We start from the raw sequence: 12,147 nt of genomic DNA on the forward strand, positions 1-12,147 counted from the left end.
TTCTGGAGAATGTTCCATGTGCATTTGAAAAGAATGTATATTCTGCTTAGGATGGAATGTTTTGGATATATATCTCTTAAATCCACTTGTTCCAGTGTGTCATTCAAAGCCATTGTTTCTTTGCTGATTTTCTGTTAAGATGATCTGTTCATTGATGTAAGTGGGGTGTTAAAGTTCCCTACTATCATTGTAATATTATTAATTCCTTTACGTTTGTTATTAACTGTTTTAAGTATTTTGGTGCTCCTATGTTAGGTGCATAAAAATTTACAATTGTTATATCTTCGCTTGTTGGATTGTCCCCTTTATTACTATATAGTGTCCTCCTTTGTCTCTTATTACAGTCTTCGTTTTAAAGTGTGTTTTGTCTGATTTAAGTACTGCTATTCCAGCTTTCTTTTCACATCTATTTGCAGGACAGATGTTTCTCCATCCTCTCACTTTCAACCTGCAGGTTGCTTTAGGTCTAAAATGAGTCTCTTGTAGGCAGTATATAGATAGGTCTTGTTATTTTATCTTATTTTATCCATTCTCACATATCTATAGATATATAGATTTTTCTATTCTAAAACGTTACCTATCAGAACCTTCAGAAGTAGTTTTCAAACTACTTGAAACATCTGCAATACAATTTTAATGTGTTTAATAGTGATACTCACATATTATAAATTTTGTTCCAAGCTTTCAAAAGACATCAAGAAGTTCAAAATTGAACTATTTTGCGTAATGCCCCATGAAGGTTAAATCAAGGAAATAGCCCAATTTTTGATGTATACATAGATGGGGATCTAATGTACAGAAAGTGACTATAGTTAATAATGCTATATTATATACTTGAAAGTTGTTAAGAGAGTAGATCGTGAATGCTCTCACCACAAAAAGAAATGACAATTATGTGAGATGATAGAGGTATTAACCTACCCTACTATGGTAATCATTTTATAATATTTAAGTGTATCCAAGCATCCAGTTGTACACCTTAAACTTACCTAATGTTATATGTCAATTATATCTTAATAAAGTGGGGAAGAAAAGTAGCTGGCATACCAAAAATAAAGCATATATAAAAAATGAAATAGAAATAGTTACTCCATCAGTCATGTTAAGACCAATAAATGACTTTGACCTAAGATACAAGATATAAAAAGATAAACTTTCAATATTTCTTTTATGGAAAATTAAAATATTAACATTCCTTTAAAGATACTTTTTGCAATCAACATATTCTGTCAGCACTAAATGTAATTCAAGCATATTTTGAACTGAATCTTTTCTGAGTAGAATTATATTATTGGTTTGATATCTAAGTATCAAACTTATTAAGAGCATGGATAAAGTGAACCAACATGAACTTAGGAAAAAATTTTAAGAAAATCTAGAGCTTTGGTAGAGGTTAGTTTAAGTAATAATAAAATACATTTCAGTTTTAAACTGCAAAAGCAATATATGCTCAAGTTGGATGGTCATTTCCTCATCTAATAACATAAAGTTATAGTACGATAAAGTTATAGCACAGTTCCAGTTTAAAAAATGAAACCCAATTTTTGAACTAGAGATTTAGTGTCTGAGATTCTTAAACCCAACACATCAAATATGGAACATTTAGAAATAGCATATAACAGCATTTTAAAAAGTACCTTGCTTGAATTAATAATTTTAAAAAAAGGACCATATACCAAAAAAACTTGAATCACTCAGGCAGAAAATTATAGTTTTCAACAAACTTCATTAAGTAAGGATCTATTACAAACAGCCCAAGTACATATTTCCAAATTAAAATTACAGAAATAAAACATTTCCCTGCAGCTTCAGACATAAATACGAATTGTCAGTTTTGGGTTTTTTTTTTAAGTTCAGAAAATGCTCCAAGAGTTTAAGAAATATTTGGGTGTTTTTTCTTATTTCTTGTTTTTAAGTAATCAACAAGTTAAAATTTAATTTCTAAGTTGACCATTCCTTTCCAAAGTGTTGAAAATTAGGAATAAGATAAAAATTCCTCAAATTTTTTCATATCTTAAATTCCACAGAGACTATGATTTTCTTCATAATTAAGATGGTGGTTGTTAAGATATTACAGTTAGATACTCATCTCCTTTGTTTCTCTCTGAATTTCAAAAATGACTATGCAATCAATAACAACTGTTTAGCTATGCTGTGAAACACTTTAAATGATTAAAGCTGTATGTTTATGAACTCTTTTAGAAACTATTTTATTTTATTTTATTTTTAAAGATTTTATTTATTTATCTGACAGAGAGTGAGACAGCCAGCGAGAGAGGGAACACAAGCAGGGGGAGTGGGAGAGGAAGAAGCAGGCTCATAGCGGAGGAGCCTGATGTGGGGCTCGATCCCATAACGCCAGGATCACGCCCTGAGCCGAAGGCAGACGCTTAACCACTGTGCCACCCAGGCGCCCCAACGCTAGAAACTATTTTAAAAGAAGAGTGCAATGCATTCATTATTTAAATGAATCCAGGAATTTTGTTGGTTGGGGGAAAAATTCAAAGAAATTCAAAATTGAGAAGACATATCCAGCAATGAACGTTTCCTAAAGATCACGTTTGTACTTAAGATCTGTCATTCCAAATCATTATTTATATAGCCTCCTGGCACAGTTCCATGCACTTTTGTGTATCTCTACAGTGTTTCTGTGGAGACTGACATATATTTTGTTTACTGACAGCACGAAAAGCTCTATGTAGGAACATAAATAAAGAAAACCATGTTTAAAAATCACTAATATTATTTTAAAAGGTAGTGCAGGCTTGTGTTTTGGCCTCTGTTTAGCCGTGTTAGGCCTATGAATGACAGCTTCCCTGCTTGAAGCATACAGAAAGCACAGCCTTCCTCATTCACTGACAGGACTGTGACCTTTTCACACGTTCCTTCCACAGCAGTGTTTGTCCCCAAATACCGGAAATCGGAAATCGATACAATGGCATTCCTACTTCAACACCACCACCAACAGCACAACTACTTAACAAGAATGCTAATGAGATGGAACAGGCCCTGTTGCTGAAAGTGTTAACTGCATTTCATAGCAATGCGTTTATGCTACTTCAAAGATTACCAATTAAATAGATTCTGCTCAGCTCTGAGCAATTTCTAAGATGTTTCCACTTTTAAGGAAATAAATGTGATAAATGTAAGACTAAGTGACTTTATGCTGTCCTGAATATAATATCTCATTTTATATACATGAATCAGTATATATTTAAGACCACACTAATGTAGGCGGCTTGATTCAGTTGCATGCTATAATAGCAAAGTTAAAGTTAGAAACTGAAAAATGAATAAGTCGATAAACATAAAACCAGTAGTTCTGACTTTCCTTTTAGAGCTATTTTATCAGTTCATTTAAAAGAAATTCCCTTTGGGAATCCCGAGACATCCGATTTAAAGATTTAAAGAAATTTCAAGAAATTTCCTTTCACAGAATCCCAGCAAAACAATATTATTGTTTTTATATATGACCTTTGAAGTGAAATCAATGGAAATAATATCTAGAGTTCATCTAATTCTATAATTTATAAGCTTAGATTTGTTAAGGAAATAGGAATCATCACCTATCTCCATTTTATCTATCTAATGATTCCTTAACATGATCTTCTATAAAACTAAATAGAAAAGGCTATCCCTAAGGCCAAATGAAATAAATGCAGTTCAAATAAAGTTCATTAGTGCTAAGAAGGATGTTTGCTAAGAAGTCCTACTCATATTGAAGCGATTGCCAGGCTTAACACTTTGCCACTGATGACCTAACAATGGTACCGCTACAGTGACTTTTCTAAACATTGCAAATAATTTTAAATTATATCATGATATAACAATACAAAAGAGACTCAAGAATACATAGAACTGAGCATATCTAAAAGAAATAGAAATTTTCATGGAAATGCATAACAGGTAAATTTCTATTTCTTTTTCTTCATGTTTATATTTTAAAATAAAACCTAAACAAGTATCATATTAAAACGGTTGATTTATATCGGAAACTGGGGATGTACTGTATGGTGACTAACATAATAAAAAATCATTTAAAAAAAAACAACAACGGTTGAGTGCAAAGGTTTAAGTTATTACAACTCAGCAAAAGTAAAAGGTTTCGTTAGGAATGGCAAAGAGCCCAGGTTTTTAAACATTCCCGAATTTGGCATAGTGTTGACGATGCAGACAACTTCAAAGATGCTAAAAATGTTAGTTTTTGTTCATATTTTGTTCCTAATCTATTTTTCATCAATTTTGAGTCCTAAAGAAACCTTTAAAATCAAAGCTCTGTAAGTAATTCTTGAAATACTTTCTTTTTTCACAATACACAGAACTCTTTTCAATCTGGTACAACTGTATATATCTATTTCAATTTTACATGTTTAGGACAATGGAAGAAAAAAACAAGCCACAACTACTTTTTTTTTTTTTTTAAAGATTTTTTTTATTTATGTGACAGAGAGACAGCCAGCGAGAGAGGGAACACAGCAGGCGAGTGAGAGAGGAAGAAGTAGGCTCCCAGCTGAGGAGCCTGATGTGGGACTCGATCCCAAAATGCCAGGATCACGCCCTGAGCTGAAGGCAGACGCTTTAACGACTGCGCCACCCAGGCGCCCCCACAACTACTTTCTGAGCAGTTTCTTATCTCTAACATCCCCACTTTTAATAAAACTTAGAAAATGTTTAAGTTTTTTAAGATTTGATTTAAACAGTGCCTTTCTTGTACTGGAGAATGATCTCTTTTTTTAAACATCAAATAATTTTAAACTGTCTAATAAGTAGAATCAAACCGTTTAATATCAAATAAATGATTATAATTAAATTGTTCATAATCTATTTCATAATATCATTGTATCTTAAAAGTTAAATAATATTTCAATGTAAATAATTTGACCAAAATTATAATAAAACATACTTGTACCAGTTTTTATATATGATATTGGCTTAATAAAAATTTTTAAAAATAAGTTTGGATTTTTATTTTTTCATATTTATTATTATAAATAGACAACTATGATAACTATTGATCCCATTTCTGGATACACTGAAATTAATTAACTAAGCAAATAATCACATTTTGAGAATAAAAGTTTCTCGTGGGAAGATATTTCTTGCTAGTTCCGGGTACCTTAGCTCAAGAATTTCTTCTCGTTAATACAAATTGTCCTTTTCCAAACCAGACAGCAGGAGGTGCTGTGAACACTGAGACCACATCCCATTCTTACCTCCCCTCCCCCAGCACACAGAGAATAATAGCATGATGCTTTCAAAATATTCATTTTTCAGTGGCCTGTGGCCTGAGGTAATGAGCCCAGTTCCAAACTGGAAACTCATGGTTAGAAATGTAAAACCTAGACTTTATTTAACATGGTAAAATATATGCTTAACTTGTTAAGACCAAGTGCAAAGGGTATTCGAAAAATGTGGCAACACTATTTTTATTTTATAAATGGCCATCAATCATTCTGCTTTGCAACGCTAGTTCCACTTTAAGATAAATCAAAGTCCCTATAAGTAGTTATAAAAATATCAAAGTCTTTACGCACACACACAAACATACACGCACACACTCACAGTTATGGAAAGGACACTTAGAAATTAAAGGACAAAATTAAGTTTAACCTGATTCAAATATATTAGTTCTATTTCTTTACTTTCTAAACAGACAAGTTAAGCATAAATGAAGTGAATTAGTCTTGACAATTTCATTTCCCAGAATGTAATTGGTTTACATTTTAGCCCAACTTCTACAATAGCAATTCTGATTTCATACTGAAAAGAAAAGAAAGAAAAGAAAAAAGGCTGAGCATTTAAACCTTCAAATGATTTAGGAGCTACTCATTTTCTTGCTTAAACTAACTGTCTATAGAAATTCTACATAAGGAGTTGCCTTCGCTTTGCACAGTATGCAGCAAGAAAAGATGAGACATATGACATCCCATACCAAAAGACTGATACAATTAGCCCCATTATTGTGGGCTTTGAGATTACAGAAGAAGCATTTTGGCTCCCTAACAAGCACTGAGTTCACAAAATACATGTCACAGTTTTTTTATGACACAATGCCAATCATTGCCTCTATATAACCAAGTACATTTTAAAACACTTTTAAAGAGGGATGACTCACCTATGTATAATATTTTTTTGCAGATTTTAGTCATTGGTACAAGGCCAAAAGAGCTCCTTGGATGTACATCTTAGCTCCTGAGGGGCTGAAACCTTCTCCCTTAGAGACCCAAACTGATCCCCGCAAAGGTGTGATGGAATTTTGCAGGCATTTTTCAAGCAGAGGAGCTATGCAAGAAAATAAGGGAAAATAAATTCTTTTGACCCAACTGAAATGCACTGCCTGGAACACAGCCCCAATACCAGAACTAACTCTTAACATCTATTATTTATATCGGACCTGAGTTAAGTCTTACAGAGGCAATTTCTGCATGACTAGTGGCCACCATGAAGGATTTTTCCTTATATTGAGACACCCCCCATGCAAGACTCAGAAGCTTTGTGAGCACACCTGAATAGTTCTGAAGTGTGCCTAACTAGCTGCACGGAGTGTCATGGTGTGCACCGATTGCCTTATCTTCTCATTTATCACAGATGAGTTGGAACCAACCTTGCTGAAATCTACTTGCGTTGTCCTGATAAAATTCTAAGATCCATGTTGTTTCTGTATAAAGCTTCCCATAGAGGAGTCTATATATCTTAAACATCACATATGGAAATTACTCATAAAATATAATCCACACCTTTATAAGCCATCTTATTCAAGTCTTTTCACTGCCATTACTTAAATAACCCATAAAACAGGGTGGCAAGGCTGTTTAAAAATAAAGGGAATCTTAAGCAAGCATTTTATCGTACCTTTTTGTTTTTAAGTTTCTGGGATATAAGCCAGTCAAAGATTTAGGAAAGCTATTCCAGTACCCGTTTTGTAAACAGATAGAAGATATTTACTTCTTGGCCCGTATTGCAACATCTATACCGGACTTGACAGACATGCTTATACACTTTTTCACATGATTAACTTAGAAAATCTTTCTAGTGTAAAATAGTCAAATAACATGGCAGCTAGCTAACATTTTTCAAGATTTAATTTCCCTCTGAAATGCCAGAAAGAAAGAAAGAAATCTTAGGTACGTTTGGGAACCCAGAAAAATGAAAGGATATAATTTTAAAACTTGGTCTTAAGTATACACATGTGACACAATATAAACATACAAAATAACTCTATGGCTTGGCTACCTTATTCTGATACGTATTTCTAATAGAAAAGAAATTAAACAGATCACCAGCAAAGAAAATAGCTCCTAGCTCCATGCCATTGGTTATGTTATATGTGGCATATATATTTATGCAGAGAGGCCTAGCGTAGCAATCCGAAAATTGAATTACAATTAGGGTCAGCTGAGCTGCTGAGCTGCTGAGTTATGCAAATGGCCTTTGCTACTGGTATTCTGCTGAATTTTGCTCCTAGTAAAAAAGTTATGCATTTTATGGCGCTAAGTTGTAGAACTCTCTACCATAGCACAATTTAAATTCTTTCTAATATATTCAACTAATATATTCAACTAAGGAGAATGTTGGAAATAGAACTTAAGCTTTTCTAAAACTACTATAAATAAAGTTAAAGAAAAATATGACCCAATGACTATTTAGACATCTTTAGATGTGTGCATGAAATTCACTCATCCAGTCTCAGAAATTAATTCCTAAAATTCTCATATCAAAACTATGTTTATACTGGAGCAATTATTTCTATTAAGCTTTATCATAACAAATACCACAAGCTTTTTAAAAATATAAGATAACATATACTATAAAAGAAAGAAAAAGAAAAAGAAACTTATTTTTAGAATTATAACTCTTTGATCTTTAAAAAAGAATGTATGGTATAAACCAATCTTGATTATAATTTTCCCTAAAAAAAAAACTAGCTTAAGAATCATCAGTGCTTTTAGTTAACTGCTATAACATTCATACATTACTATGTATTGGGTTTTAATTTGTAAACTTTTAATCTGGTACATTCATTGAACCTATTACAGTTTTTTGAACATGGAAAGGCATTGCATAAATAGCTATTAAGTTTAAATAATTTTAAGTAAATCGAGAAGCAGGTAATAAAGTTGAATGATCTACATCCTAGATTTAATCTTGAACTTAAACCTGAGAACATGTTCTCAGATTCTCCAGTTTTATAGCCTTATTCATCCATGCTTGCCACAAAATAACTTTCAAATTCTTTATTTTAGCCCAAGGAATTCCAAAGTATAATTTCGTAGATCTTCTAATACAAGTTCCATTTTTTGCAGAGTTTGTGTCCTCTTAAATAAGAATTTAAGGAAAAAAAATATATATATAGCTTAGGAAAAAATACAAATTATATCAAAATGCAAGCAGTGTCAGAACTGATATAGGATGGAAAATAGCTCCCATGCTCCACATGATTTATGTAATTAGGAATACTATGGAAACCAGAAATAGCAAAGCAAAGAAAGCAGTATTCACAAGCAGGTTTTATAAGAGACTTCAGAATCTGCTCTGAACTTGTTGAATAATCTGTTCGGTATTCCAGAATCTCCCTGCTGGAAGCAGGGTCCTCGTTATAACCACAAGAGCGCTAACAAAGGTTAGCCTCTGAACCAGGGATTAGAAAGCTCTTTTCTTTTTGGGAGCTGCAAACTAGTGACTTTGATGATCTTCTTGAAAAGGAAGACAAAGCACACTCAAAGAACAAACAATGTTTCCACTAACTAGGAAGGTACAGAAAACATAAGAAAATGATATGCCCTAAGTACTTAGAAAGGAAGTATAAATAAGCCTAATATATTTAAAAAATAGAATTTATTAATCAGTTAGAATTAAAGAATTCTCCATAAAAAAAGATTGACCTAAAGTGATAGTTTTGAAATATAATAGAATAATTGATTAAAAACAAGTCAATTGACCTTTCAACCCCAACCACAGATTTTTAACATGAGTGTGAATAATATTTTTTAAGCATTTTAGTGGATATTTGTAATATTCTATACCAAAGACAATTCATAAGTGTTCTTAACCAAGCGTTTCCTTTTATATAGAGTTCTCTTTTACTCTGTTTCTGAAGTTAAGTGCATTCTATTAAGACTATTGTGTAAAAATGTGCAAAAAACAAAGGCAATTATTTAGAAAGGACAACAGACACTTTTCAACCTTGGAAAGAGCATAAACCTAGATGGCACTATGAGCTAACAAGGCCCATGAGAGACACTCAAAGAAGAAAAAAGCCATGTCTTTCCCAGTGAATGAACTCCAGGGTATTATTTTGTACATAAACCACGAGTTTCTCCTTCAAACTGCTACTCAGAAATATTGCCTCATTCAATAAGGTTAGCCGGTTCCTATTACCCCATATTCCTTTAATTTTGGTGTGCATAGGTGCACACAGCATTTCTTCTGAAGCTTAAAGCCTTTATTACAGGTGTTCTATCTATTTGCTCCTATTACATAATTGCAACCAGAACTTTGCTTTTCTGTGATTTCAGTATTTTCATTAAATAGGGCCTCAACATTTTTACTAGATAAGTCATTTGGAAATTAATCATTCATTAAACTTATCAATATACATAGATCAGTCAAATGTGATTGTTCCATTGGGGTCTTTGCCACCACTGGAGAGGTGTGGTTATGAGGATGATAATAGCTTTTTATCCATTTTGTTTATTCTCAAGTTATGACTACAGGGCAAATTAAAATGAATGCAATAGTTTCAGTGCGTTTGGACTTCAGACTGAGGGTGCTGAGTAAATAGATCATGTGACTGAAAGGAGTAATGTTCCTGGTATAGTATTGAGCATCATGGGTAAACAGATCATATAATTAAAAGTAGTGGCTATATCAACTTCATAACTATCAATGGATACTTTTCTCACTCGTGCTACTCCATTTCCCTTGCATTTGTTCCTCCTTTTTTCCACCTGTGAATATATTCTTGTCCTTCAAGGTTCCTATCAAATGTTACATTCTTTGGCAAAATACCCCATGTTATTTAGACAGAATTAACAGTTCCTCCTCTATGTTTCCCAGAGCATTGTTTGTAATTTTATTTTCCCCTTACTGATTTGAATTAATCTTTATCTTCTCCACTCCCATTTCCATCCTCCAGTAAATCACAAATGATTTAGGGTTTTGAGGCCATAGTGGTTTTTGGGGTTTGCTAAAAGCGGTGCTCAATAAATGTCTACCAGACAAATTAAAAGTACTTTGGATATGCTGTGGACAGTCTTTTAGGTAAGTTTTAAGACCATGAGTTCAACGTATGCACAAAGACCATCCACGATGCCTTAGAATCTGTAACTTTCTGTGACCAAACGAACATTTGCTCAAAGTTTAATAACTGTTAATATGCCAGAATTTTGAAGCACATTTAGAATATGTACAACTGTTTTGTCTTAATTCTCCTTATAAAACGATCTTAAAGACTAAGAAGGAAAATAATTACAAAAGAAAATGATACAATTTGGCAATGAAGCATTAACAAGCCAGGAGAAGGCTAGAGGTGGGTATTTAAAGTCTCGGAAAAGCCTGAAGTGCTCTATCCTACCCTGTCATAAATCACGCTACTACGGGAAAAAGCACACAATAAAACCTATGTAACAAAGCAAAAATATTAGGTTAAGGTCAAAATAGATACTGTAAATAATAAAAATGATACCCTCTAAGAACACCAAACACAATGAGTTCAAAAGCTACTCATAAAAAAGACGCTGTTCAGCCTTCAAGAAAACCTTATATTAAAAGCACTTCATCACTGATAAGAAGCTTGAACTTATTTGGATTCATGATGGGAGTAGTATAAGAATTTTTTATAAGGAGGCAAATATTTCTCTATAGAGGAACCACAAAGCTAATGGAACTTACCAAGTAGAAATAGACTGGAATGTCTGTCGAGTTCTATGCCTAGAGAATATACGTCTCTTTCCACAAGCAACATCTTACATTAAAAGAGATACTTTGCTTACTCATTTGAATCTCTTACAGAAAGCTAAAAAGAGGATTTCTTTAATTAATGTATTTTCAAACAGTACTGGAAATAATCAAAGGCTTTCATAACCTGCTGTGAATTAAAAATTAAAATTCATGCCAACTAAATATCCAGAATCATAATTTACATAATACAGCAATCTTCACATTTCAGTCAGAGTACATGAAACTATGGGAAAAGAGAGCACTGCCCAGAGCATAATTACCTATAAAGAAACTTCTATATGCTCTTTGACAGCAAGTTTCAGATCTCAGTATCAAAAATACTCAGTTATTGTTTAGCAGGACATCATTTGGAAATTTCCCAATTCAGCTGGAATTTATTTTTTAAAATGAAGTTTATCTAAACAGTCTTTTTTGGATGAAACAAAGTGAGCTCTGTAAAGATACTAAGATTTGACTGCTTCCCAACCAGGAAGTATGCCTGGAGGGAGTTTGAGTGAGTGCCAAGGTATGTGTGTGTGTTAATGCTCTTTACCTAGCTTTAGGTAATAGTTGGAAAGCTCCTGGTCCCTGAACAGCCAGCAGATGCCCCTCGAAAGCATGGTCTGCTGGGAAGATTGAATGATGTAAAGCATACTGTCTCCAGTGTTGCTTGATTTATATCAGTTTATTTTTATTCAAACGAAACTAAACTAACAGCTGCTGTGTACTTTTGTTTATGTGCTATACGTCAAATGTTATTGTCCCTAAGGTACTTATGTGAAAAGATTTAGCAGTCATTTTCTTAAATACCGATGCCTACCCAAATTTGGATTTTTCCGCCACTGAACAAAATGACAAGCACACGATTGCTATACTTGGAGCAATCTTTCACAGCTGCTTTAGTTTTTCAGTGATCCTATTAAACTGACGGCATATTGCCTGTGGGGTCTACAGTGTTATAATACTGCTCTAAGAGACATTGATTTGTATGCTAGGATCAAACAGAATAGGGATGCATTGGGGAGAAGAATTTCATAGGTCATATTGTTTTTACCTGAGTAAAATTGAATTTAGACATTGTGACCTTTGCAGAACACCTGGTTATTTTAATTGCTGATATGTGGGCGAACGTTGACATTGGGGCTTTGAAAGTATGAAATCTTCAGTCTCCTCTGTTTTGAAAACGCATCCTGAGTCATGTTTTTTCTT

Source organism: Ursus americanus, chromosome 31 (assembly GCF_024610735.1).
Source record: "Ursus americanus isolate L20-20 chromosome 31, mUrsAme1.1.p, whole genome shotgun sequence".
Lineage (NCBI taxonomy): Eukaryota > Metazoa > Chordata > Mammalia > Carnivora > Ursidae > Ursus > Ursus americanus.